General features: G+C 36.5%; 1 non-coding gene across 1 annotated transcript; it reads left to right on the top strand.

Moving 5' to 3' along the window:
* Positions 1-25,834: 25,834 nt before the first annotated feature.
* LOC113748547 lies at positions 25,835-25,941 on the top strand. Its single transcript, XR_003464400.1, has one exon. It is a non-coding gene; the product is annotated as a small nucleolar RNA R71 (small nucleolar RNA).
* The last annotated feature ends 1,775 nt before the right edge of the window (positions 25,942-27,716 follow it).

The following is a 27,716-nucleotide window of genomic DNA, read 5'->3' as shown; positions in this document are numbered from 1 at the left end:
ATTCATTCACACATATATATACATATATTTGATATTTGATTGCATTCAAATATATGGTAGAAACATTTGATATTTGTAAACATATAATTAGATCGACAAAAATAAGAATCTAAATTTAGAAGTAATATTCATTTTACATGTCCTAATTTGTAAAAGAAAAATAAATTAACATATAATAAATAATATTAATAAATAATTAAAATAATTTAGCATATAATAATAAATTATTTGATGAAAAAAGTAAGCATAACTTACTGGGTTGCTGTCTGTTTTTTATTTTTGTAATCTTCAAACCGAGAAGGATTCACCGAGTTGCTGTTGATAAAAACATTTATCATAACTTGATAAGACGTTGAGAAAAAACAAAATTATAGAAATGCTATGTAAAAGTTGTTCTTAAATAAACAAATAGGTTTTGTTAGATTATTTTTCTTTGATTAACAAATGCATTTTATTTAGACTAACAAATGTTAGAACACACAAACATGTTATAAAGTGAAACTTTCAAATTAAGTACAAAGTCAATCATTCCAATAAAATGCAAATAGAGAATATTTAGTCCCTCATGGGAATTACATCCATCTTTACTAAAACAATCACTAAAGACACTCAAACTATCGATTTAAAAAATCCAACATAAAGTTCCTGCTATTATCTTAGTTCATGACCACAGACTCAGCATCACTGTTTTCAATTTCATAAAGACGCTTCTTCAAAATTTTGTTCTCCTTGAGTAACTCGTTATAAAGTTCCTTTAAGTCTTCATTCTCTTGTGACAGCTCATATTTTGCTTTCGCTGCATCATTGTAATACATTTGAAAATGGTACATTACTTTGTAGTTCACGTCTTCAACTTTAAATTCGAGTAGCGTTTGCAAGTAGTGTATTGCATGTTGTGCTCCCTGTTCTTCTGCTTCATCTTTCTCTTTGTATCCAAAACTATGAAAGTATAATTTTAGTTCATGTTCCAAAGGATTTACTATTTCAAGATATGCTTTCCATGCCTTGTTGCCATTATTCTCGTAGGTCCACTCTGGTAATGGTATATTGTATGAATCCAATATTTCATTCAATAGCGTCTTGAATGAAATTTTAAAAACTCGTGATTGATTCATGATTCCTACATAAATACCATTAAATAAATTAAGTGTAAATATAAATGTGCAATGATACAATAATGTTAATTTGAGCTAAAATAAAATATTGTACATTTAATTAGCCACTCTATTATGGTATTTGATGTATTAAAGTGGGTAATAATTTTATAGTAAATTGTATTTGTAGAGTTAGTTGACTATATATTATGCCCTTGAAAATCTTTGTTGCGTTGACCCTTGAACACCAGCATACATACATTTCGCAAAAGGAACCAAAATAAAATTTTCCCTTTGAGTTCATGATCACTCAAGAGGTTTACACCAAATGCTTATAATATAAATATTTAACAGCAGTGTCAGACATAGCAAAAAAAATTCAACTAAAGTAACTAACAGTAATAATAGCTAAAGACACAAATTTCGTGAAGAAATATCTTCATCAATTGATTATTAAAAATTTAAGAACAACATGGGACATAATCGACAATAGCATTTACCTCCATAAAATTCTTACATCTGAAGATGAACATATATTTAAAAAAAAAAAAATCTTTTGGCTCATTGAAAACAATTTGATTACAAAAATTCTATGTCTTCATACAAAACAAACAGAAAATAAAACCAAAAAAAAAATTTTGATGCATGTTACTAAACGCTTACAATTGAAGATCAACATGTCTTTTAAAAAAAATATGTATTGAAGGAAGATGTACCTGATAATCAAGAGGAATGGAAACTCAAAATCGATGCAAAATTTGCCAACCGATTGCACTCAAAATATCTAACCATGAATTTGATGCGCACACATTCATACACACATATTCGTAGAGAAGTAGTCCACATTTGGCAGGTCGTTGACGATCCAGGGTTGTTCTCTCATTGCTTTAGAGAAGCGATCAAGGTGGCTGACATACTAGCTAATGAAGGGCTATTACACCCGCATGTTCCTGTTAGGGTTTATGCTCAGGCTCGCAATCTTCCGCAACTGGCTAAAGGGGAAGTCAGGATGGATAAGTTTGGTTTTCCTTCTTTCCGTCTGTAAGGGTCCCATCCGCTTGACTAGTCTTAGTCTCTGTTTGTAGTTTGGTGTTGGGTTAATAAAGCGTTCGATTTTGCTCAAAAAATAAAAAAACTATTTATACATTAATAAATGACATCTTTATCAAAAAAAAAAAAATACACACATATATATACATATATTTGATATTTGATTGCATTTTAATATATGGTAGAAACTTAATTATTGTAAACATATAATTACATCAACAAAAATAAGAATCTAAATTTAGAAGTAATATTCATTTTACATGTCCTAATTTGTATAAATAAAATAATTTAGCATATAATGTCCCTTGAAGTGGGGGAGCCACAGGCAAAACAGAGGTCAGAATCCTGAAGGAGTCTGCAAAGGCCCGCGACAAAGTTGAGGGTCTCTGCAAAAAGTTGAAAGCGCCAAAACTTTTGTTCATCAGCTTTGCAATGCTTTCATAATCACTGCCTCGCAGGACCACAGACTTATCTCTCAATATGACGATTATGCCCGTTTACCTCATGGCCTTTGCTTATATGTTTCTATAACTGTTGAGTCTTTCAATAATATTCTGCCTTCCAAACAGTAACACAATTCAATCCGAAATTTAACACAATTCAATCTGAAATGAGGAATTTGGAATTCAAAATTCAAAATTTTGTATTTATATTTTTTCTTAATATCACTTTTGTATTAATAATAATTTAAACAAATCTTTCTTGTATCATTAACAATATGTTTATATTAACAGATATGAATAAATGATAACGAATATAAACTTAAATTGAACCTTTATATTTTACAGATGATAACATTAATAATTTTATTTTCATAGATTCGAAGATATGTGTATTCATATTGGATATTATTTTTTTTAAAAAAAAGAAATGGTTACATACTTACATGATATCTGTATTGTTTTAATATATTGCTTTCTTTTTCATGTTGTTTAAATCCTATGTCTTAATACAAAACAAACAGAAAATAAAAAAAAAATCAAGATATGTTACTAAACATTTTTCCCTTAGCCTTGGCTTGGAGCTTTCAGTGTTCTGTCGAAGACAAAAACAGGTGTATCCATTTTTTAAGTTTTTCATATACAGACTGCACCATGGGCAATTTTATTTGGGCCTTGGAGTGAGGGGATAAAGCATACATCAAAAATTGCATGATCTAGGATGTATTCGTTTTTAGGTCACATTCACTTGTACTGTTATGGCCCTAAATCCTCCATCCGTAAGTCTACTCTTTCTCAAGGAGTTGAGGAGAAATAAATTACGGCTTCAGTACTTTTTAAAAAACCTTGTGAAACCATTCTCAAGTGGATTAATTAAGTAAACGGTCAGAGTCTTTTAATTAACTAATGAATTTGCAGATATATCTAATAGAGATATTTATGTCTCTTGTATTTATATCGCATTACTTTCCAGTGCCTTTTGTTTTTGGTTGTTTTTTCTAAAGGCAAATTAACAAACATCTTAGCATATGATCACAAAAATTAATTAACAAACATGTTAGCAAAAATCCTACAAAAATAACGATGAAAGTACTTGTTTAAATCCTATGTCTTCATACAAAACAAACAGAAAATAAAACAAAAAAATAAATAAAATTCAAGATATGTTACTAAACTCTTACAATTGAAGATCAACATGCCTTTTTAAAAAAAAAAAATATGTATTGAAAGAAGATGTACCTGATAATCAAGAGGAGTGAAAACCCAAAATCGATGCTTTAATGTGCCAACCGCTTGCACTGAAAATACCTAACCATGAATTTGATGCTTGGAATCAATATATTAGAGGCTATATATAGTGTAGGCATAAGAAATAAGAATTGATAAGAATATAAAGAGATGTTGATAAGAACATTAAAAGTAAGTTTATCTTAATTTAAGTTGCTTAAAGTATATAACTTTGGGTAGGAAGTAAGAATCCTATAATATTAAGAATTAACTTGTAAGATGAACATGTCTCGTTAACAAACCACGTAGTATAGCCGAGTAATAAATATGTTTACTAATTATACTCGGCAACTACTATATGTTTACTAGTCATTTATTAAGCATGGGTACAAAACTTTGTTTCATTTATTAAGAATCCTATAATAAAATTTATTAAGAATCCTATTAAAAAACTACTTGTCGTCTCGTTAAGCCACGTGGGAAAGAGAAAACATGGAGGGATAAGAATGAGAATACGACTTTATTATATATATATATATATGATTCGGGTTAGAAAATTATTAAGTAAAGGAGCTTAAGGGTATTTGGCCTTCCTTATCAACACCCCTAGTGATAAGGTGAATTTGGAGGACATGCCTGTAGTGAAAGACTTTCCAGATGTTTTTCCTGAAAAGTTAGAGTCTTTGTCCCCGGAACGGGATATAACTTTTAAGATTGATGTGAACCAGGGAGTAACACCTATCTCTAAGACGCCATATCGAATGGCTTCAGCCGAATTGAAAGAATTAAAATTACAACTATAGGATTTGTTGGAACGGGGTTTTATAAGGGAAAGTGATTCACCGTGGGGAGCCCCGATTTTGTTTGTTAAGAAGAAGGATGGGAGTTTGAGACTGTGTATAGATTATCGAGACTTAAATGATGTTACAATTAAGAATAAGTACCCACTGTCCCACATTGATGAGTTGTTTGACCAATTGCAAGGGGCGGTAGTATTCTTGAAGTTGGATTTGAGACAGGGTTACTATCAATTGAGGATTTTGGAGAAAGACATACCCAAAACTGCTTTTAACTCGAGATATGGGCACTTTGAATTTGCCGTGATGCCATTTGGATTGACCAATACACCTGCGGCTTTTATGGACTTGATGCATAGGATTTTTAAGCTTTACTTGGATCAATTTGTGGTGGTCTTTATTGATGATATTCTGGTGTACTCTAACAATATGAAGGATCACGAGAAACACCTGAGAATTGTTTTACAAATTTTGAGGGAACACCAACTATATGCTAAGTTTAGTAAGTGTGAATTTTGGTTAAAAGAAGTGACTTTCTTGGGACACATAATTTCTAAGGATGGAATTAAAATAGATCCAGCTAAAGTTGAAGCTGTTTCGAAGTGGAAACGACCGAAAAACCCTATTGAGGTTCGAAATTTTATTGGATTAGCAGGGTATTACCGGAGATTTATCCAGAATTTTTCTTGAATTGCTGGACCCATGACCGAGTTGACCAAGAAAAGTGAAAAGTTTATATGGAGTCCTAAGTGTGAAGAAAGTTTCCAAGAGTTGAAAGGATGTTTAACAAGAGCGCCTGTGTTAGTTTTACCAAATGAAAAAGATAGTTTTGTGGTCTACACAGATGCTTCCAAGGAAGGATTAGGATGTGTTTTAATGCAAAATGACAAAGTAATAGCATATGCCTCTAGGAAATTGAAACCGCATGAAGGAAATTATCCGACTCATGACTTGGAGTTAGCGACTGTGGTATTTGCTTTAAAGAAATGGAGGCATTACCTGTACGGAGTGACATTCGAGGTTTTCACTGATCACAAAAGTCTTAAGTAATTTTCTCAATAAGAGCTAAATTTGAGACAACGTAGATTGATGAAATTTTTAGAAGATTATGATTGCACAATAAAGTACCATCCAGGGAAAGCCAATGTAGTGACCGATGCTTTGAGCCGTCAAGTACAAGTGGCCGGATTGATGATTAAGGAATTACACTTGTTAGAAGAAATTAGTTATTGGAATTCACGATTGGAGCCGAGGAAAATAATCCTTGGAAACATTGTAATAAATTCCATTTTGATGAGACGTATTAAAGAGTCTCAGGAAAAGGACCCTGAAGTGCAAAAGTGGGTGAAAATGTCAAAAAGGGAGAGAAGTTGGATTTTAACTTGGGATTAAATGGTATTTTGAAATTTCAGAATCGGATAGTAGTGCCAAAGGATGAAAGATTTAAGAAGGAAATCTTGGAAGAGACACACCGATCAAGGTTTACGGTACACCCTGGAGGAAATAAAATGTACCAAAACTTGAAGAGTTTGTACTGGTGGGAGAACATGAAAAGGAAAATTACCCAATTTGTCCAAACCTGTTTAATTTATGAACAGGTTAAACTCGAACATCAGAAACCATCAGAACTTTTGCAACCTTTGGAAATACCTGAGTGGAAATGAGAGAATATTACCATGGATTTTGTATCAGGTTTACCAAGGACACAGAGAGGCCATAATGCTATTTGGGTGATAGTAGATAGATTAACCAAATCGACTCATTTTCTACCGATTAACATGAAGTACCCATTAGAAAAATTTGCTAAGTTATATCTGGATGAGATCATCAGACTACATAGTATACCTGTAAGTATTGTGTCTGATAGAAATCCAAGATTTGTTTCAAGATTCTGGCAAAAGATGCAAGAGGTATTGGGGACTAAATTAAATTTTAGTACTACTTATCATCCTCAGACCGATGGACAGTCTGAGAGGCCAATTCAGACTCTTGAGGATATGTTGAAGACTTGTATTCTGGATTTTGGAGAGAGTTGGAGTAAATTTTTAACTTTGGTGGAATTTGCCTATAATAATAGTTTTCACTCTTCTATTCAAATGGCTCCGTATGAAGCGCTTTATGGTCGAAAGTGTAGATCTTCGATTTGTTGGGATGAAGTAGGTGAACGGAAGATCTTAGATCCGACTACCGTGTCTTGGATTGAAGAAGTGTAAGGCCCAAAGACAACCTAAGAGGGGGGTGAATTAGGTTGATTAAAATCTTAATCAAATTTATACAATTTTTTGCTTAATAAAAATTTACCTTCTTTTCTAGTAATGATCAATCAAGTAGATTAGAAGAAGAGAGCAATATTGATTTGAAAAACAAGTATAGATAAGCAATGAGAATTTTATTAAACAAAAAAGAATAAGATAGAATATCAAACCGATTGTCTACCAAGCTTTCCTCAAACTTGAAGACCAATCACTAGGTTGAGCAACTTCTCTTTGATGAAAGATGATCAACTAGATGTACAATGGAGGGAGCACTTCCTCCTTGCCCTAAGCCTCACTTAGTCAAGCTAAGAAGTTTTACAATCACTCAGATAACCCTCAACAAAGCTACACTAAAGAAACTTTCAATCACAAAAGAAATGCTCACAAGAAATTCACACCACTTGGAGAACAAATCTAGCTTTGGAGACTATTTTCAAGCTAAAATATCTCTTGAGATCTGGTAAACAAAGTGTGCAAAAGTGCTTGTCTTGTTTAGAATCGTTTGTATTTGAAGGGGACCTAAAATGAGCTTCATTAATGCTTCTAACGGATAGAAGGCAGATGAAGAGTCAGCTAGCCGTTGGGGATGTCGGACGTCCTACAGCTTAGTCATCGTCCGATCCCATTGTCCGAAAATCAGTCAAGTTGTTGTTCGGACGTCCGATGGGATTTTATCGTCCGAGCTTCTGTGTCCGAATGTCGTCCAGAGAGTTATCAAAGCTTTATGGAATTTTTAGGACGTCCGATGAGATTGATGTGCGTCCGAAGCATGCGTCCGATCCTTCAGGACGTCCGATGCTTCCTTACGAGCGTCCGACAGTATTTCCTTCTTGATGTTCTTCATCCTTTCGGACGTCCGACAGATTCCTTCGAACGTCCGATATGAGTGTCCTGTTTTTGCTTCTTCTTTTGGTTGATATTCATTTCTTAACATATTCGTACCTGATTCTTTGATAGGCAAAAAACACTTATATTTGAAGAGAGTTAGATAAACATTTCAAAGTACATTGTGATCATCAAAACCAAGAATAACATTCTCCCCCTTTTTGATGATGACAAAACAATGGTTTGAAATGCGATTTGATGATTGCAAAATAAGCTCCCCCTTTCTCAATTGACAAAAACTCCCCCTTACTTAGTGAATCATAGAGCAAAAATTTGAAAAACTCCCCCTCACTTGGCTACCCTACCGAATTAATCAATTATCCAAAAACATAACCATTAAGCAGCCAACATCCAACATTTTACCAATTCAATCCATCAAGCCAATTCAATTTCAATTAAATCATCAATCAATCCAATCCAGTCCTCTCCCCCTTTTTGTCATCACAAAAGGCGAATCAATCACATATATCGCGGAGAACCAAAAAAACATTCATCACATCCACACATTCATCATTCAACATACTTAAAATCCATCCACATATCCATAACCATTACAACCATAATCATCCATGAAAAAGTACTAAACGAACATAACATAAACACAAGCATTATATCTACATATCCATTGTTGAACACCACAAACACTAAAAACACATGAAATAGTCAAATAAAATGCAAATGACCCTATGGTGAACTAGGTGGATCCAGGTGTCCTTCGAGAAAGCTGATATTGGGAGAGGTCCTCCTCTTCAGTTTCTTCATCATCTTCAGCAGCTGCTTCAACTGGTGCCTTGCCTTTATCTGATGTGGAAGGGCCATGAGGAGTCACAGGAGTTGATGAGTTCGGGTCTGGAATTGATGAACTTGGATCAGTGGGGCGTGGCTCTTTGCCATGTGAAACTTCCTCAACCACAGGTGGGGGAAAAAGAAGGTTCTTTTTGTCTAGGTAGGCTGTTTGATGTTCAGAGGACATGGTGATCATTAGACCATGTTCTAGAAGAAGAACATGCTGTTTGAGTTCACGAAGGAGCTCAATCACTTCATCATTGGAGGAGGAAGATGCCTTAGTGGCAGACTTCCTGGGATGAATGGGAGTGAGTGCAATAGATGAAGGATTGTGTAGTGGATCATGTGCAGCCTTAGACCTAGGTTCACTGGATGATGCCCCCTTATAAGCCCATAGATTATCCTTAAAGACAAGATTTTTCCTTTCAAAATATCCTTTGGTAAAGGCATAAGAAGATGCTTCTTTAGGACAAACACCAAGAATTGGTACTTTGTAAAACTCAAAGATCTTTTGAAGAAATTTTTCTTAAGATAATTTTCTGCGAGAATCAGTGGCATAGCGAAGTAAAAACTTGCACATGACAAAACCAAAATCAATACGAATCTTTTCTCGAAAACAGTAAAAGAGATACAACTCCATTTTGTTTGCATCTATTCTATGGCCATCAGTAGGCACAAGCAGGTTTGAAATGATTGAAAAAGCAATTAGATTCACAGGGGCAAGATCATTCAGTTTAGCATCAGCAGGGGCAGAAAAACTTCGTTTAAAATAAGTCAACATCTTAGTCCCATCAAAATGATTATCAGCAGTAGGATGCTCTTCATAGGAAAAGAAATTTGCAATTTTACTCTTGCATCCAGGTTCAATAGTAGTTTTTAAAATATCATTCACAATTTCAGAATCAAAGACTAAGTCTACCCCATTAACCCTGGACATAATCTCAGTTTGGTCAGTGCCTTTCCTAAGATTAGCAAAGAATTGATACAGCATTTCAGGGTAATAAACATTGGGCATAGAAATGAGATGTGACCATTTCTGGAAAGCAAACAGACTCAGAATGGATTCTAAACCTATTTGGCGAAATTCAGAAGAATTTATAGTGCGTTGAGGAATGACACCTTTCTGGGATATCCAGGAGTGTTTGTCTTTTGCAGCATCATCAAAGAATGTAGGGAGTGTGGTTGATTTTGGAGGCGGTTGAGATGAGGTTCCCTGTCCAGATTCAGGCTGAGGGGAGGGTTGTGGTGTAGGCTGTGACATTCGACCCTTTACAGCTCCTCTCTTGAAGCGTTTGGATGATCGTTTGACCGTAGGAAGATCATCATCCTCATCCCTGAGTGGGTGTTTGCGTCCGGCAGTGACCTTCCCTCCTCTTAGATTCACCATTGTGCGAAATGTGTGGAATGAAGGATGCAAATGATGCACACAGTAGTATGGAAGTGAATCACACAGAATTTTTGGGACAAAAAGGCCTTGAACAAGATTTGACAGAGCGGTTATGAGAAAGTAGGGTTTTGAGGGAAATTTGGGAATTTACGAAATGTTATGCGATTCGGTGAAATGATCAGGAGAAATGAATCGCAATCAATCAGGAAAAGTTTTGTTTGAGTCAATTTGGGAATGAGAGCTTCAGAATGGTATGAATTTGAGGGCGAGAGATGAAAGGGTTTTCGTCCGAGAGGAAATAGAAGAAGAAGAGTTTGAAGCAAATGACTAAGAAAGTTACTTTTAAAAAATGAGCCGTTGTACTGTCGGACGGCCGAACGAAGTCGTGCGTCCGACAGTTTCGTCCGAACAGGTGCATTCTGGGAAAATAGCTGAAGAACATCATCGGACGTCCGTTCATCCTCTTTCGGACGTCCGAAGGCTATGAAAAATTTAAGATGATTTTTCGATTAACCCTAATTTTGATCTTAGATGAATAAATTGATCTAATGGCAAAGCTTTGGTAAAAATATCAGCAAATTGATCTTTAGAACAAACATAATTTACACAAATTTTATCTTTTTGAACAAGATCACGAATAAAGTGGTGCTTTATATCTATATGCTTTGTCCTAGAATGTTGAATTGGATTTTTGGTCAAATTAATAGCACTAGTATTATCACAGAATATAGGCATGCAGTCATATAACAATCCAAAATCATTCAAGGTATGCTTCATCCATAAAAGTTGAGCACAACATGCACTAGCGGCAATATATTCCGCTTCGGTTGTAGACAGAGATATTGCATTTTGCTTTTTGCTAAACCAAGAAACTAAGCAATTACCAAAGAAGTGACAAGTTCCACTAGTACTTTTTCTGTCCACACGACAACCACCAAAATCCCCATCCGAATATCCATATAAAGCAAATTCACAAGATCTAGCATACCAAAGACCATAGTCTAATGTACCTTTCAAATACCTAAAAATTCTTTTAACAGCATTTAAATGTGATTCTTTTGGACAAAATTGAAATCTAGCACACAAGCAAACAGCAAACATAATATCAGGTCTACTTGCGGTTAAATAGAGTAAGCTTCCGATCATACCTCTATAGTGCTTTTCATCTACATGATTACCTTCTTCATCTTTGTCAAGTTTTGTAGAAGTGCACATTGGAGTTCCAACTTGCTTTGAGTCCTCCATGCCAAACTTTTTCAGCAATTCCTTGGTATATTTTGCTTGATTTATAAAAATTCCCTCAAGGGCTTGATGTATTTGAAGTCCAAGGAAGAAATTTAATTCTCCCATCATACTCATTTCAAATTCACTTTGCATAGTGGTGGAAAAATCCTTGCATAGATACTCATTAGTAGCACCAAAAATAATATCATCAACATATATTTGCACAATAAGAAGGTCATTTAACACTTGCTTAGTAAAAAGTGTGGTGTCCACAATACCTCTTTTGAAACCATTTTCAATCAAGAAACCACTTAATCTTTCATACCAAGCTCTTGGAGCCTGTTTTAAACCATATAATGCTTTAGATAGTTTAAACACATGACTTGGAAATTTTGTATTTTCAAAACCGGGGGGTTGATCCACATATACTTCTTGATCAATAAAACCATTTAAAAAGGCACTTTTAACATCCATTTGAAACAATTTGAAACCTTTGAAACAAGCAAAAGCAAGAAGCATTCTAATAGATTCTAATCTCGCTACGGGAGCAAATGTTTCATCAAAATCAATTCCTTCTTCTTGTGCATATCCTTTAGCAACTAATTTGGCTTTATTTCTTACAACAACACCTTTATCATCCAATTTATTTCTAAATATCCACTTTGTGCCAATGATAGGTTGATTTTCAGGTCTATCAACAAGTGTCCAAACCTTATTTCTCTCAAATTGATTAAGTTCCTCTTGCATAGCTAAAATCCAGTTATCATCCTTTAAAGCATCATTGATATTTTTGGGTTCAAAAAGAGAAACTAAAGTAAGATTGTCTATCAATTTTCTAGATGAAGAACGAGTCTTTACCTTTTCGGATGGATCACCAATTATAAGCTCTCTTGGATGATTTTGGCTAAATTTCCAAGCATTGGGAAGGTCTTTGACTGAATCATCATTCTCATCTTCATCACCCTTTTCTTGATCATTATGAGCTTCATCCATCATTTCCATTGCTGCTGGTTTAGAAATTCCTTCATCACCAATTTTCAGCTTTTCCATTCCTTCACGAACACCTACATCATCATCCTCACACGACCTTTTGGAATTATCATCATTAGTTTCATCAAATGTTATGTGAATGGCTTCTTCTATCACAAGAGTCCTTCTATTAAAGACTCTATATCCTCTTTTGTTCTCACAATAACCCAAAAATATTCCTTCATCAGATTTTTTCTCAAACTTACCAAGATGTTCCTTTAGATTTAAAATAAAACATTTACAACCAAAGACTTTGAAATATCCGACCGTAGGTATCTTATCAAAAATCAGTTCATAAGATGTTTTATTCAAAATGGGTCTCAAAAGGATTCCATTCATCACATAACATGCAGTGTTTACAGCTTCAACCCAAAGGTATTTTGGCAAACTACATTCACTTAACATAGTTCTAGCAGCCTCTTGTAGTGTCCTATTTTTCTTTTCTACAATACCATTTGTAACAGCCCCACCTCCCCCTAAGGCGAACCAGAGGGTTCAGCGGGCCGCCTGCCCAACTCTCGCCGGGACTCAGTTGTTCATTCAAACAAATCAGAAATCAAACCTCAATAGAGAGCAAACCAGGATCCAATTCATTACTACAGGAGTACATAGGACACGAATCCAAAACTTAAAGTAGAACTTATATACATTCCAATCTCAAAGGACTTACAAAAAAGACAAAGGGGTACAAAAGTTCTCGATACTTCATACATCCGACCCTTGCCAAAAGCTAGGGCGAGAACCATAACAAAAGAAAATCAAGAGCTAGACCCAGCTAGTCTATACAGGCTCTCGTCCTTGCACGCCTTCCCCTGTTAAGGAAAACAAAACTAAAGGGATGAGCTGGAAAGCTCAGTGAGGTTCCGATCACATAGACAAACAAGCAGTTCCATGCATTCAGTACAGATAACCAAGAATTCCAGATACAAGTATAAGTGAAAGCGATAAACACATTCATTAAAAGGATACGGCCTCACAAGGAGCCATTCGTTCATTCATTCATTCGTTCATTCTCCTTTCATTCCCCCTACCTTCACTCATTTGAAATTTCATTTTGTATAAATAAAACCCCTCGTTCATACATTCGTTCATTCATTCATTCACCCCGTCCCTGGCTTTTGGCCAGGCTCCACCAACCTACAAGGTAATACTCGAGTATACCGAAACGTTCACCCAAGTCCCTAATCGCCCGACCGAGTTCGCTTCTGGCTCGAGACGACCGGTAACAAGGGGCAATGGCCAGTTCAGCCCAAAAGGCTTACATTCATGCACAATTAACATTTCAATCGCTCAATCATTAAAATTTCACAATCATTTAGGCTAAGTGCGATAAAGTACACACTCGCCTCGAAAACTCGTTTAGCAATCATTGAAAGCATTTAACATGTTATCAATCATTCAAACAAGCCATATAATCATGAAACGTAACAAACAAGGAACACTCACCTAGTTATGCAAAACAACGTTCAAAATACCCCACCGGGTATTCCCCTCAGTCACCAATAAAACCTAATATTAAACAAGAGAAAAGATATTACCATTCATCTCATATAGAAGAATCTCATCCAAAAGCCATTCACTAGGCTTACAAGTCATATCAATACAAAATAAATACGAAAAGCAAGCTAGAAACATTTTCGGATAAAAACAGTTTTGTCCTCAGTTTGCGGTAATGGCACAAATTGCGCTACGCTTATCGGATGAGGGTGCAAGACCCACCATCTCGAAGCTAAAAGACAGGGCTACAACAATGTAGAAGGCCACTCAGTCCAAATCCTAGCACAACTAGGTCAAATATGCAAAATACCAAACCAGAACCTTAATTGCAGGTTTACAAATTACACTATGCTGTAATTAGTCCAACTCAGTCTATACAGGTCCGAATGCAGAAATTCCAAAGGCATATGATAGCTAGGACATCAAGCTACATTTCATCAGAAGACCTCAACCACCAAATCCAACGCAATTCCAGTCAAAACAGCCAATTACAAACGCAGTTCGGCCATCCTGACGAACCCAGAACAGCAACAGTAAAATCGACATTTCTCACTCTACACTACTCCAAAAGACCTGAAATTTTACAGGCACCTCAAACACATCAATACCTACAACTTTCATGTTTTAAGCAAAGGCCAATTCGGCCTCTAACCATATGATACAAAACCGGACAGAAAGGGGGTTATGAAACCCTAACTTTTCACATTTCCTTCCAAATCCAAAATTGGTTGTAATTACCAATCATTTACACCTACTAGAGTCATTACCCTTCATTACCAACCATCATAGATAACCACAACATCATGATCACATTAAACCAGAAAATTCCTCAATAAATTGAAAACTTCACCAATTCATCTCAAACCAAGAAATAAACCACAAATTTCAGCACTTTAGCCACCACTAGGCATAAATTAAGCATCATTAAGTGTAGGAGGAAGTTCAAACACCACTTACCTAGAACACAAGAGAGGGAAAGTTGTAGGACACCTTAGCTTCCTTGAACACTTCCACAAAAGCACTTACTAGCACCAAATGGAAGGATTTTATGGAGTAGAAACAAATTTCAGCAATTGGTTTGGATGATTTGCACTAGATGGTAGCTAAAAGTTTGAAGAGTTTTCTTCCCTCTTAAGCTCAAGATGGCCGGCCAACATGGAGAAAGAAAGAGTGAATTTTTAGTCAATTTTGAGATATTTAATCAAATGGAAAAAAAAAAGTCAAAAAGGTGAATAGTTGTCTTAGGCTCCACCCAATGGAAGTGTGACACTTGTCACTCCATTAAATGCATTTCTATCCTTTTGTTTCCTCTCACATCAATCACATCTCATCCTCCACTTATCTCTTAATACCCGATAAATTTCACCCAGTATCCGAAACTTAACCTTATTGGCCGAATTTTTCTGAACTTTTCGCACTAGTGGGGCCCACGTCCATTATATATCCGTAATTTTTCAAAAACTACCCAATGCTAGAAAAATCATCTAACAACTATAATTACTCATAAAATCCACCAAGAAAATTTTCCTAAGCCAGAAAATGCAGAAAACATGCAATTAAGGGGAAAAACCCTAGGAAAATATTAGGGAAAATACGGGTTCTCACACCATTTTGTTGTGGAGTTCTTGCAATAGAAAACTCATGGGTTATGCCATTATGATCACAAAATTCTGGAAAACCACAATACTTGAATTCCGTTCCATTATCACTTCTAATCCTAACAATTTTAAAGCCAAGCAGATTTTGCACTTTAGCAAACAATGAAGTGAAATTCTTGAAGGCATCATCCTTATGAGCAAGAAATATCACCCAAGTATATCTAGAATAATCATCCACAATCACAAAGCAGTATTTCTTACCTCCCAAGCTAGTGATTTGAGTAGGGCCAAATAAGTCAAGATGCAAGAGTTCTAAAGGTTTAGAAGTTGATACACACTTCTTTGGTTTAAAAGAAACTTTTGTTTGCTTTCCAAATTGACATGCATCACAAATTTTATCCTTTTCAAAACTAATTTTTGGCAAGCCTCTAACCAGTTCCTTTTTCGAAATTTCCTTTAGTAAATCCATGTTAAAATGACAAAGTCTCCTATGCCACAACCAAGGATCATCATTTGAAGCTTTAAGACATTTGAAGCTAGATGAATCAATTTTATCAAGAACCACAATATATATGTCGTTAAACCTCTTACCTTTGAACACAACATTATATTTGGAATCAAGCACAATGCATTCATGCTTTTTAAACAACACATTCAAGTCTTTATCACACAATTGACTAACACTAAGCAAGTTATAACCTAAATTATCAACTAAGAGCACATTATGAACAAAAGTTTCACCATCCTTACCAACATCACCTATTCCAATTGTCTTAGCTTTCACATCATCACCAAATGTCACCTTTCCACTTGATTTTGATTTTAGCTTTATGAACAAAGAGGGATCACCGGTCATATGCCTTGAGCAGCCGCTATCAATAAACCATTTGGACTTGTTTGAGCCTTTTTCCTGAAAAGAGAAAATGTTTGGTACCCTTTTTAATTTTTGGGTCCACAATAGTTAGCATTGTATCTCACTAACCACATGCATTTCATCCCTTTGTTCAGATTTCTTTTCACATAGCAATCTCCTTTCAAATGCCCTTTTTGACAACAAAAATCACACATAATGGAAGAGTCATTAACATGTACTGGTTTGACATATCTCAATCCACTTCTTCTATATGTTGTGAAACCATGTGCATTTTTGTTGCGTGCTAATGTTCTTTGATGAGCAGTAAGAAAGGTAGATGACATGTTTATTTTGAGAAAATCTTGTTTTCTTGCTTTCAAAGTCTCATCCAAGTTGTCCATTCTTTTCTTCAAATCACCATGTCTTTCCTTCAGCATTTTACAAATATTTGTCTTTCTATCAAGCTCATTTAGAACATTAAATCCGGCTCTTACAAGACAATCATTGTTAGTCTTTAGTTGTTTATTTTGTTGAAGAAGACTTGTATTTTCATGAATGAGAAAAGCAATTTTCTGTTTTAGCTGCTTGTTTTTATCATAAGATTCCTTCAAGGCATTATGCAATTTTTCAACAAAGGATTCAAGATCATCATCACTATCAGATTGAGAGTGTATGGAAGTTACCTCATTATCTCCAATAGCCATGAAGGCCATTTGAGCTGATTCTTCCTCTTCTTCAACTTCCCCTTCGAAGTTGCATTCATTCCAAGTAATCTGGAAGTTGTTGAATCTTGGCTTTCGATCAGCTTTCTCATCTTTCATTTTCTTCATGGGGCATTCGTTTGCATAGTGTCCAGGCTGTCCACATTCATAACATTTGTCTACTTGCTTCTTGTTGAATTCTTGTTTTCCTTTGTTCCTTGCATTTGATGAATAATTCTGAAATTGATTGCTAGGTCCTCCCCTTCTAAACTTTCTTTTATTCAAGATTCTCTTGAAGCCTCTTGTGATAAGAGCAAGATCATTATCATCACCATCCGAGTCTTCATCATCCAAGTGAGCTGGATCATCTTCACCTTGAGTAGTCTTTAGAGCAATATTTCTCTTTGCTCTAGCATCCTCTTCCTCCTGCACTTTAGATTTCAGTTTCAACTCATAAGAGGTTAGTGAGTTAATGAGAGATTCAATAGGCACAGAATTTAAATCCTTAGCCTCCTCTATTGCAGTCACTTTATTTTCCCATTCTTTGCCCAATGCATTGAGAATTTTCCTGTTCCTCTCTCCCAAGGTGTACTCTTTGCCCAACACCTCGAGATCTTTGATCAAGTCATTGAACCTGCAATACATTTTGTCAATATCCTCAAGAGGTTCAATTTTAAGTGATTCATACTTTGTGACCAAGATAGCCTTTTTCTATTCTCTCACGTTGTCACCACCCTCATGGATTTCTCTTAGCTTATCCCACATTTCTTTGGCCGATTTATAGCCTTTTACTCTAATTGATTCATTTGAATCTAAGGCACTATAAAGAACATTCATGGCTTTGGCATTCAATGTGAGATTAGTCCTATCTTGAGCATTCATTTCAGCTCTCGTTTTTGGCCGAAGCAAACCTGTATCTGCATCAAGAAAGTTAGCTTCATGCGGTCCTTCACTCACAATAAACCATAGCTCAATATCAATAGATTGCAAAAAGATAATCATCCTTTCTTTCCAGCTAATATAATTGGAGCCACTAAACATGGGAGGCCTAGTAACAGATTGCCCCTCAACAAACATAGCATGACTGGTTGTCATCTTTACTCCAAGCCGTTTGAGCTTAATCTCTAGGAGACCAAGCTCTGATACCAATTGTAAGGCCCAAAGACAACCTAAGAGGGGGGTGAATTAGGTTGATTAAAATCTTAATCAAATTTATGCAATTTTTTGCTTAATAAAAATTTACCTTCTTTTCTAGTAATGATCAATCAAGTAGATTAGAAGAAGAGAGCAATATTGATTCGAAAAACAAGTATAGATAAGCAATGAGAATTTTATTAAACAAAAAAGAATAAGATAGAATATCAAACCGATTGTCTACCAAGCTTTCCTCAAACTTGAAGACCAATCACTAGGTTGAGCAACTTCTCTTTGATGAAAGATGATCAACTAGATGTACAATGGAGGGAGCACTTCCTCCTTGCCCTAAGCCTCACTTAGTCAAGCTAAAAAGTTTTACAATCACTCAGATAACCCTCAACAAAGCTACACTAAAGAAACTTTCAATCACAAAAGAAATGCTCACAAGAAATTCACACCACTTGGAGAACAAATCTAGCTTTGGAGACTATTTTCAAGCTAAAATATCTCTTGAGATCTTGTAAACAAAGTGTGCAAAAGTGCTTGTCTTGTTTAGAATCATTTGTATTTGAAGGGGACCTAAAATGGGCTTCATTAATGCTTCTAACGGATAGAAGGCAGATGAAGAGTCAGCTAGCCGTTGGAGATGTCGGACGTCCTACAGCTTAGTCATCGTCCGATCCCATCATCCGAAAATCAGTCAAGTTGTTGTTCGGACGTCCGATGGAATTTTATCGTCCGAGCTTCTGTGTCCGAACGTCGTCCAGAGAGTTATCAAAGCTTTGTGGAATTTTTAGGACGTCCGATGAGATTGATGTGCGTCCGAAGCATGCGTCCGATCCTTCAGGACGTCCGATGCTTCCTTACGAGCGTCCGACAGTATTTCCTTCTTGATGTTCTTCATCCTTTCGGACGTCCGACAGATTCCTTCGGACGTCCGATATGAGTGTCCTGTTTTTGCTTCTTCTTTTGGTTGATATACATTTCTTGACATATTCGTACCTGATTCTTTGATAGGCAAAAAATACTTATATTTGAAGAGAGTTAGATAAACATTTCAAAGTACATTGTGATCATCAAAACCAAGAATAACAAGTAGCTAATGAGAAGGTAAAGTTGGTACACCAGAGAATCCAGACCGCCCAGAGCCGTCAAAAGAGTTATGCCGATAATCGGAGAAAGGATTTAGAATTCGCGGTTGGAGATCTAGTGTTTCTCAAGATCACACCTTTGAAAGCGAGCTTGATGTCTGGAAAGGGGAAGAAACTACAACCGAGGTTTGTAGGGCTTTATAAGATTATCCAACGTGTGTGGAGTGTATCATATAAGTTGGAATTACCACCGAGCTTATCTCGAATCCATAATGTGTTCCATGTATCTATGCTTAAGAAATATCATCCAGACCTTTCTTACATTTTGCAACCGGAGAATATTGAGATTGATGAGACCTTAACCTATGAGGAGAAACCGATGAAACTTCTGGATAGGAAGGTGAAAGAATTGAGAAATAAACGGATACTGTTGGTGAAAGTGCTCTGGAGGAATCATGGAATAGAGGAAATCACATGGGAGGTCGAGGAAGCAATTCGAGGAAAGTATCCAAACCTGCTTACGGATCAAGGTAAATTTCGAGGACGAAATTCTCTTAAGTGGGAGAGGATATGAGAACTCGTAAAATTCTTATTTCAAACCCCTATTTTTGGCTCATTTAATTATTTATTTGGATATTTGCCCCGAATAATATTTTCTAACCTTATTAGACCTAAATACATGGAATTATAGTTTCATTATATTTTTAAAGTGACTTGTTTCAAAAATTAATTTTTGGGAGCTCGTTTAGTGAAAATAGTGAAAACGTGTTTGAAAATTTTAACCGATTGAGAGTACAATAAGTTTGGAAAATTGGAGACTTACACAATGGTCCTAAAATAGGTAATTTTATGTTTAAATATTTAAGTGATAGTTATTAGTACTATCGTTATAAGAAATTCTTGGAGGTTTCGCTTTATCGCGTCTAATTTGGAAATACGCGTTTTCACATACGCGATTTAATTGAGAGACTTTAGACCCTCATTTTGGGACAATTAAGAGTGAATAATATTTTATGAATATAAATGTATTGGAGGTCTAGTGCACTAGTGAAATAAACTCGAGAGAAATCGAGTATAAAACTCGCGCATGCGCGCGCGAAGGAGGGTTGACTTTTGGGCAACTTTGGACCACACACTAAAGCTTCCTTTGGAAGCTTCATTTCAGATCAGAATTCCCTCTCTCCTAGCTCCATTTCCAGCGTGCAACTCCAAGGAAAAGAACCAAGCTTGCTCCTTCAATTTTCTTCTCCATTTCCCTCACCAAACTTGCACCACTTTGCACCAAAATTTAACTACACTTAGCTTATTACTTGAAGATCATCTTAAACTACAAAAAGAGGGAGCTTTACATGGTTTTCTTGGCCAAGGAGAGGATGAAAATTCTGTTCTTGCACACCAAGTGAAGTAGGTAACGATCTAACCTTCAAAACTTGGTTTATGAAAGTTCTAGTGCCCTTATATACTCATGCATGTTCATGGGTAGCTTGTTTATGGTGAAAAAATGGTTGTGTAGGCTCTATGAATTCCCACCTTGGATATATGGACTGATTTGTAATGTTTTGATGGTAATAATGCTTATTTAGTGCTTAAACTAGTGGATTAATGTTGGGTTGTTGATAGAAACTCAAGGATGGTGCAATGACCAAAAGTGACCATTTTGCCCCTGCTTTGTTCGAGCACTTTAGTGTGAAATTTTGAGGTTCTAATGGCTTGTTTGTGTTGTTTGCATGTTATATTGAGTGTGTAAAAAGTTTCATTAAAAAATAACTTGATTTGGTCACCCAAATGTTGGAATTTCGGAAGTTTAGAAACCTGGAATTGGTTCCCGTCACTGCCCAGGCAGTCATCTTGTTTTGGCTATAACGCATTGCTCTGATGTCGGAATCGAGTGCCGTTTATGGCACTGGAAACTAGATATTCCCAGCTTTCTGTTGGTATAAAATGCATGTCCTGGTTCCACTTGAGCAAACCAAACCATTCGTTTGAAATTCACTATCCTGTTTCATTGCTTCCTGGAAGGCAGCACATGAGCTGTAACTTGATGCTCACGAATGAACTAGTTGAGCTCTTCTGAGAAAATATAGCCTTATGAGTCTATTTTCCAACGCCATCAACCATGCTCAATTCCGAGTTGAATTGAGTGATTTATGATCAAAATTCGAATCTGATCTTGTGAAGGAATACCATGCATTTGGACAGATTTGAAACTAACAATGATTTGGGACTTGTTATCCGAAGTTTCTTAGTGTAAATCACCTATAAAATGTACCTTGGACATATTTTAGATATTACCTACTGGAATGGACCATGTTTGAGATGTTTCTTGACCAAATGTTTGGAAACGGCAAAACGGAAGTTCAAAGGCAGTTTAGCCTTAGAATTTCTTGTGATTTCAACAGTCTCGTTAACCGATTTTCGTACATATTTTTCTATGAAATTTGGCAAAGGAGTGGCCCTTATATGGTAGTATATTTATACCAAATTTAGTGCCGTTCTGAGTCCATTTCGATACCTAACTATAGTCCCAAAGTTTGGAACTTAAATCTGGAAAATTGGCTTAACAGTTTCGGTTTTTCACCAACTTTGAGCTATCGTATCTCGGTGCTCAAAACTCCGATTCTTGATCCGCTTGTTCTGTTCTAAACTTTACTTGCAACTCTAATTGATTTACAAATTTCAAAGGTTGGTTGGCAATGTATGAATTCTACCGAATTTTCAAAGTAGCGAAAAACTAACCCCGACACAATCCTAAGTACCCTGAAACAGTGACTTTGAGCCCATTTTTGAATACTTTTCATTTACAATCATGAAAAAATGTCTTCTAAGAACTTTTAGTACATTCAAAGAGGATTCCAATGGTACCAATTTTTCCAATTTTGGACTTGTAAAGAGTGAGATACGATTTTTCAAAAATTCGTATTAAAACTGAAATTTTCAAAACTTAAGGAAAATGAAGTTTTTCGAATTCTCCTTTTTCCCTCGATATCACTTGGACATTTTATACTTGATTTCAAAGACAGAAACTCGATTGCTCTTGTGTTTTGAAACCCCGTCTTTGAACCTTGATTTACGAGTGGTTGGAGTTCGTTTTTACGAAATTTTCTTGGAATTTGCACTAGTGCGATCTTTTCATTTATTAGGGTTTATGAGTGATAGATCCTTATTAATTTCCCAGACTCGCACGAGGACCTTCAGGAGGATCCCACAGTGAACGCCTAAAAGCTTCGAGTGACATTTCTTTCTTGTACTTGTATCGGTGAGTGTCAAATGCATGTTTACATGAACTTCTGTGAACTCGTTACATGCTTACCTGTTATCAATGCTTTGGGATTTGAAAAATGGAGTCGAGTGTGTACTTTATCGCACTCGTTTTCATTCGAAAACAACAACTCATGCTTTGAATGCTTGATTACTTCAAATGCTTGATCATAACAAATGTTGGAATGCACCACATGCTTGAATTACATGAAATACTATGCCATGGCGGCATACGTCGTTGGAGTGAATCTCCTCGACACACACATGTACATAGGGGACGTCCAAACTCATAGATCGACTTTGGAACTCGAGCCGGCATGGGTTTGATCGGGAACCTTGGTGAGTCATGAGAATCACATGATAAGTTTGATCTATTTGAGAGGTCTTACTTGGCATACTCGTGGAGTATAGCCTTATCAATATCGTGCGGGCCCGGAGCAGTGTATGGTGGACGGATGAGAAGTAAGTTGTGATCTACAGATTGGAAATATCAACCCGGTTGACGGAGAGTCATCGCGGGAAGATATACGAATGAACTAGCGAAGCTTGTGGAACTTAACTCATGAGAGCTACCATATCCTTGAATTGTTTCTGTTTACATTCCGTTGAAATTATCAATTGCTTGTATTTTATCAATTGATCTGTTATTTGGGCTTGTTGTTTGGACTATATGCGTGCATGTGTGTTCTTGGCCTCACGAGCGTTTTGCTCACCCTGTAGATTTATTTTCCTTAACAGGATTAGATACGGAGTAAACTTGGAGAAATCCCCTTTTGATGTATCTTGTATTAGGGTTTCAAGTATTTTGGCTTGACCCCTTTTTGGTTGTACTTTTGGAATTTTAATGTATTATTTGGATATGTGATGTATATTTTGGGATTTAAGATGTACTATGGACACCCGATGTGTGGGTTGGATAATGGATGAATATTGTTAAGGTTGAACGCTTCCACACTAATTGCATTTATATTAACTGGTTGTGACGTCTAGTACCGCTATAAGCTTGAACGTAAATTACTTGAGTCCTGGCGAGAGTTGGACAGACGTCCCGCGGATACCCTTTGATTCGCCTTAGGGAGAAGTGGGGGCGTCACAGATTGCAATCTAAAAATACCTTGAAAATTCATCCAAAAAGGGATAAGAAGCCCAACAAGCTAAACGTTCAATTATTTGGTCAATAAAAGGAAGAGAAAAATGGTCCTTTTTTGTGACGGCGTTTAATCTGCGGTAGTCTATACACTGCCTCCATCCGGTGGGTTTGCGCACTAGCACAAGTTCACCCGTTTGGTTGGCCTCCACTGTCACTCTTGCCTTCTTTAGAACTACCTAGACCGGGCTCACCCATGGGCTATCTGATATTGTGAATATGATCTCTACATCGACCAATTTCAATATCTCTTTTTTCACCACTTCCATCATAAAGGGATTGAGCCTCCTTTGACCTTGACGTACAGGTTTGGCATCCTTTTCCAGCCTTATTTGGTGCATATAGATGGAAGGGTTGATCCCCTTAATGTCGGCGATGGTCCACCCTATCGCCTCTTTGTGTTCTCTCAGAACTCGAATTAGTTTCTTCTCCTGGGTTTCTGATAGTCCCGCTGACATAATCACCGGGAGTGTTTTCTTTTCACTCAGATACGCATATTTTAAGTATTTTGACAGAAGTTTCAACTCCAATATAGGTGCCTGCACCACAGATGGTAGTACCCTCTGGTGAGATTCGGGTACAAAAATATGTGCGAGCTCATATTTTCTCGTTGTGGTCGACAATGAGTGTAACGCCCCTATTGTACATTTCAGATCTTCACTCCATTCCACCTTGGGAGTTGTCTCCAACTCGAGGTGTTTGGTCAAAGCAACTTCCAATTCATTCCTGCCAACAGTTTCAAACACTTCCTGTACACGCGAGATCAATAGCATTCACAGAAAAAAATAGAGCTAAAATTAGAATTTGAGAGATATTTCATAGTCTCAAAGATGTTAAAATGAACAATTTTTCCATCAAATTTCATGGACAAGGTACCCTTATTAATATCAATTTTCGTCTGGGCTGTGTTAAAAAAAAGATCTTCTTAATAACAAAGGTGAGGGATCGGGGGAGTGATCATCATCCATGTCAAGTACGTAAAAATCAGTTGGGAACACCAATTCATTAATTTTGACCAACACATCCTCAACCAACCCATCAGGGTATGCATTTGTTCGGTCAGCTAATTGAATTATTATCTCAATTTCTTTTAATGGACCTAGATTCAGGAAAGCATAGATAGATTTAGGCATTACATAAATCGACGCTCCAAGTCCAGCATGGCCTTTCTAATCAAAATATTACCTATCCTACAGGGGATAGTAAACATACTTGGATCTCCGCACTTTGGTGATAACTTCCTTTGTAGAACCGCTGACACGTTCTCCCCCATAATAACTCTTTCATCTCCCCTCAGCCTTCATTGGTTGATACACAAGTCCCTCAAAAACTTTGCGTATTTGGACACTTGTTTGATTGCGTCTAGCAATGGATTATTGATCTCTACCTTGCAGAACACCTCTAGAATCTTTTTCTCCTTATCCTACTTTTTCGATTTCTCCAACCTGCTGGGAAAGGGAGGCGGATGAATTTTAACCTCAACGATCGAGTCAGGGAGTACCACTGGATTTTTGCCATTACTGTCCTCCTTCTCAAGCTCGTTCTTGATCTTTTCCTCATCCTTGTCCTTCGGAATCCTGAGTTCGGATCTCTGAATTTCCTTCTCACTCCTTAAGGTTATCGTACTTACGTTCTTCGATTTCAATTCAGGTTGAGACGGTAGTTTTCCTTGGACTTGGGATTCTAGGTGGTTAATTGCTATCGCCATCTAACTCATCTGACTCTACATTGCTTGCATTTGTCCCAGTTGGTTTCTCATTCTTTGCAGGTCAGAATCCATCTTTTGTTGATTAGCAATTAACTACTTCATCATCTCTTCTATAGAAGGACTTGAGTTTAAAGGGGGTGATGGCGGGCGAGATTGATACTGCTATTGGTATCTTTGCTGTCTATTTGGTGCAAAATTGGACTGTCTATTTTCTCCATAGCTGAAGTTAAGGTGATCTCTTCAGCCCGGATTGTACGTATTCGAGTACAGGTCATATTGCTTTTTTGGCGCGGGCGCATGACCACCCATGTTCACTTGCTCTGCACTTTCTTCTTGAATTATTGGGCACATCTCTGTAGAATGACCCATAGCAGTGCAAATCCCACACATCTTGGCTTGTGATACATTTTCTACAGCCAATTGCCTAACAAAAGATGTTAACTCAATCAACTGCTGTTGGATAGAAGATGTCTTTATCTCATTCACTTTGCGTGTCGGGACATCTTCCCTCGTACCAAACTGCTGCGAATTCTCGGCCATTCCTTCAATTAGCTCCCACGCTTCTCAGTGAGTCTTGTTTACCAATGCCCCGCCACTAGCAGCATCAATTATATTTCTGTCTCTGAAAAGTAACCCCTCGTAAAAATATTGGATGAGCAATTGCTCACTTATTTGGTGTTGAAGGCACTTGATGCATAACTTCTTGAACCGCTCCCAATAATCATAAAGCGACTCTCCTGGATACTGCTTGATACCGCATATCTCCTTCCTTAGACTTGCAACTCAAGACACAGGAAAATATTTGTCTAAAAACTTTTTCTTCAGTTGGTCCCACATGGTGATACTACCTGGTGGTAGGTAGTACAGCCAATCTTTTGCGGAGTCCTTCAAGGAGAAGAGGAATGCCCTCATTTTTATCTGTTCTTCTGTAATTTTCGGGGGTTTCATGTTGTTACAAATGACATCAAACTCTTGCAAGTGCTTATACAGCTCCTCACCTGATAAACCATGGAAAGATGGCAAGAGATGAATTAGACCGAATTTTAACTCGAAGGGGGTATTATCATTTAAATGTGAAAAAGTAATACATAAGGGCTGCTGATTTAAATTAGGAGCAGTCAACTCCCTCAGTGTTCGTGCATTAACCATAGTGACTTCTTCTTGCTCCAAGTCACTCAAAATATCACCAAGCGAATCTGTTGGTTCAACTTCTAACTCAAGTCTCTGAGATGTAGCACTAGATTGCTCCTCTCTGACCTGTCTGGTCTATTTTCTTGTTCAACGCGCAGTCTTCTTTATCTCGGGGTCGAAAATTAATTCACCTGTACGAAAAGAACGAGGCATATACTCAAAAAATACCAAAAAATTAGAATAAAAATAAACTTAAAAAGAAACAAATAACCAATGCCAGTCCCCGGCAACGGTGCCAAAAATTGACAGGTTATCGATGCCTGTGCAATAATAAAAGTAAATCTAATTGCCAATTAAAGTAATCAAAACCCGATTCTAAGTACTGGAGTAGGGACTTTAGGTGTGCAATGGGTTACTTGATTCACCCTATTGCCGAAGAATTTGCTTAATCCGATATACCAGAATGGGATTGCTTACTCACGAGGATTTATTGATTAGTATAAAGGGCAAATAGGGTCGTCTACTCAGGGATTGGGGGTATTTGTTTCTTTTGAAATTCAAAGTAACATAGGGGTGATTTTGTATAAAAGATGCCAATTAAGATAGTTCGAATAAAAACAAATAACTAACTAAGAATTAAATGACAATTCACTAAAATCAGAATAATAATAACTAAAGGTCTAGCCAAGAAATAACTTCAGCAATGGTTCACCTAATTGATCATTGATGCAAAGGTAATTCCAATTATTTACTAATAAATAGGTTATAACTGTCAAACAAGTGATGATAGCTCACCCCTCCTTACTGTGTCGGTGATTAAGGTACGTCCGTTAATCACTGCTCTAATTGAGAAATAATCTTAGGTACGTCCATAAGATTTAATTTTTCAATTGCCTTACATATTAGAGGAGCTTTATTCTAACCAAATAACGCATTACCAGGGTTATTTTAGATTAGCCTGCGTATTCCCCTGACACAAATTTAATCATGCCAGTTGTCACTATTTCAGAGTAATTAAATAATTACGGATTTAATGCCTCAATTGACAATAGATTACTAAATCAATTCACTATCCGAATCCAAGATAATCAACTAATTTAACAATCATAAGCACTGCAATAGGAAAATATGCAGATATTAATAAATAAGAGGAATAGATAAAATTAATCCAATCTCACAATTTTTAGGCGACCCAAAACCTCCGTTGTTCCTTGACTAGAAAAAGGGTTTAGTTCATTCTTGACGAGGAAAACCCACATAAAGTTGATGAAACAGACACGGCCATTGTCTTCGATTGAGAAAGCTCAATTAGTTTGAATAAAGGAGAAAAGTGAAGCTACCAAAAGTGATTAATTGTTTTCACTTGGTCTCCTCACATACGAGGGAAAAAGCTACTCTAAAGCCAAAAGGAAAAGTCAAAC

This window comes from Coffea eugenioides, chromosome 9 (genome assembly GCF_003713205.1).
Source record: "Coffea eugenioides isolate CCC68of chromosome 9, Ceug_1.0, whole genome shotgun sequence".
NCBI lineage: Eukaryota > Viridiplantae > Streptophyta > Magnoliopsida > Gentianales > Rubiaceae > Coffea > Coffea eugenioides.
Note: the sequence above shows the minus strand (reverse complement) of the source record. Positions and strands in the feature narration are given on the sequence as shown.